This window comes from Myotis lucifugus, unplaced genomic scaffold (assembly GCF_000147115.1).
Source record: "Myotis lucifugus unplaced genomic scaffold, Myoluc2.0 scaffold_322, whole genome shotgun sequence".
NCBI lineage: Eukaryota > Metazoa > Chordata > Mammalia > Chiroptera > Vespertilionidae > Myotis > Myotis lucifugus.
The window spans coordinates 220,392-223,174 of record NW_005871370.1 but is presented as its reverse complement, the minus strand read 5'-3'; positions in this window follow the sequence as shown (position 1 = coordinate 223,174).

The following is a 2,783-nucleotide window of genomic DNA, read 5'->3' as shown; positions in this document are numbered from 1 at the left end:
CAGTGTCAGCTCATCAGAAAGCCCTCCCAGCACCACTCTAAAGTGCCGCTGTCCTGTCACTCGTCTCAGGTCACCCTATTTCTATCAGGGCCCTGTCGCTATCTGAAATGACTTTGTTGTTCCTGTGTACCGCCTGCCTCTGCACTGAGCTCCAAGGGGACATGGAGCTCTGTCTAATTCACCTCTAATCTCCGCACCTGGCACAGTCCCTGGCACTAAATTGGAGCCCAGCAAGTATTTGTCATATGAATGAACAAGGGAATCACACACACACACACACACACACACACACACACACGCCCTCCAGTGGTGCCACAGGCCTGATGTGCAATAATGCCAGAATACCTTTGCTGACTGGCTGAAGAAGCAAATGGGTTCTCTGTGCAGGGAGCATTGCCGGAGGCGTTGGGGTCTATCCTAATTTCCCTACAGAGAACACAAGTCAGCTACAGAACAAGCAAAGCCTGCCCGCTTCGAGGGAGTAGCTGTGATTCTTCCCAATTCTTACACTTTTAAAAAGGCCAAAACCCATGGATGAATTTCCAGGTAAAAAATACTTTGAGGCAACCCATCCTGGTTTCAGGATCTGAGGTCCAATTAAGCATCAGCAACTCATTAGCCATGTGACCTCTGGTAAGTCGGTCTGAATCCTAGGCGTGTGACCCCTCCCATCCTCAATTTCCTCACCTGTAAAATGGGGATATTAACAGTTTGCATAAATAACTCATTATAAGCACTCAACATGTTAACGGTTGTCTTAATTGTTGGGATTACAATGGTATACATGCCTTACAAGGCTATATAACAAGTCCTCCTTGGTTTTGATTTGAAATTGTAGCATCCTTTATAGCAGCGGTTCTCAACCTGTGGGTCGCGACCCCTTTGGCGGTCGAACGACCCTTTCACAGGGGTCGCCTAAGACCATCCTGCCTATCAGATATTTACATTACGATTCATAACAGTAGCAACATTACAGTTATGAAGTAGCAATGAAAATAATTTTATGGTTGGGTCACAACATGAGGAACTGTATTTAAAGGGCCAGAAGGTTGAGAACCACTGCTTTATAGGGACCCACACCCAATTCCCCTGGAAACGTATTTGGCTCTTTGAGACCCCTTGCCTTTGTGTATGCCATGCCACTCCCTGGCATGTCCCCCTTGCTACCCAGCAAACGTCTGTTTCTCCATCAAGATCCCTCTCAAGGGTAACCCCCACTCCCGCGCCCCTCTCAGTTAGCCAGTCAAGTGACATGGCCTGTGAGTTACAACTCTCTTGAGTGGCAGCCACAGAACCCCCCTGGGCGTCAGTGAGCGGAACGGGGATACTACATGAGGATGCTGAGCTCCCGCAGAACCCAGGGGCCTCAGAAACCACCTGGCGCTGAGGAAGGGAGACCTGTAGGGAGTTCTTTCTTCTTCCTCTTGGAGGCTCGGCTTCTACTTTTTCTCTTGCTGCAAACTGGCTTTCTGTTCCCCATGCCCATGACAGACAGCAGCTGTCATCCACACTCGAGCGCCCACATCTGTTCTCTTCCAGAGAGCAGCCGGGTGGAACGGAAATCTGCTGGCCCCGAGCCCAAGTGCCCATCTTCTTCCTCCAATACGCTACTGCAATTGCCTGTGGCCTCCCATCCAAGCACTCACCCGGCCCGACCTCGCTTCGCTTCCGAAATCAGATGAGATCGGGCGTGTTCAGAGTGGGGAGCTGTCAGGGGGACCCCTTTGTAAAGTAAACGATTGTCTGACCGCTGTGCTGATACAGAATGATGTTGACGGTAGATTGTAGTTGAAAATTAAATAAATAGTAAAGGAGTATTTTTTAAAAGATTGCTTTGGGCAAGGTGCCCCAGGCGATTGCCTAATTGCCAAATCCAGAGGATGCTTTTCCTTTCCTAGCTAACGCTCTGCAGCATTTAACCCTCTGACCCCAGTGCCTTGAAACATTCTTCTACTTTGGCCTCCGGGACACCATGCTCTCCTGGCTCCCTCCAGGCCCTCCCTCCGTGTTCCTTCCCTCTTGGTCTGCAGGTGGGACTCTTTTCACTCATCCTGGAAGCATTGGCGTTTCCCAGGGCGTGGGCCTCACCCCTTCTCTGCGCACTTTAAAGTCTCATACATCCCATGGTTCTCCCACACCCTCTCTGGGTTTCTCCCAACTTTCAGGATATAGACAGACCTTTCTCCCTCACTGAGCTTGACTTGTGACTAGATACTTTGTTTTGTATGGCAGGGAGCTCGGAATGCCCTCTCAGAGTTCCTATTAAGTTCTTGTAGGTTTTGTACCTTTGGTTGCCTGGACCTGTCGCCAGTAGGATGTAAGGACTCCTGTCATTACTGTTACCCAGATACAATCCTGGTCCCTTGGGAAGGTGGCTCTGACCTTAGCGAGCCCAACTCTGGGCACCCCCAGATCAGGCCAGAGGGGTGGTAGCGAGGGAAGACGATGCGATGTGAGCTCTCTGGGTAAGCGCAGATGCAGTCAACAGAACCCATGGACCAGGGAAGGACCAAGACAGATTACTGGAGGAGGCAAGCCTTCCTGAGACTTTCCTAGTGTGCTGGGCCCCTCTCCCCGGGCCCCCGCCCGCTGATACCAGAAGGGCCTGTGCTGACACATGGAATTTAACTGTTAAACAATCACCACCCCAGCAGCACCAGCGGCATAGACCCTGGCAACCCCATCTCAGCTCCGAGCAGGTCGGAATCCTGGCCGAGAGGCTGTGCGGGGCCGACGGGAAGGGCCGCCTACCTGAAATGACAGTGCGGCACCGTGGTGCTGTG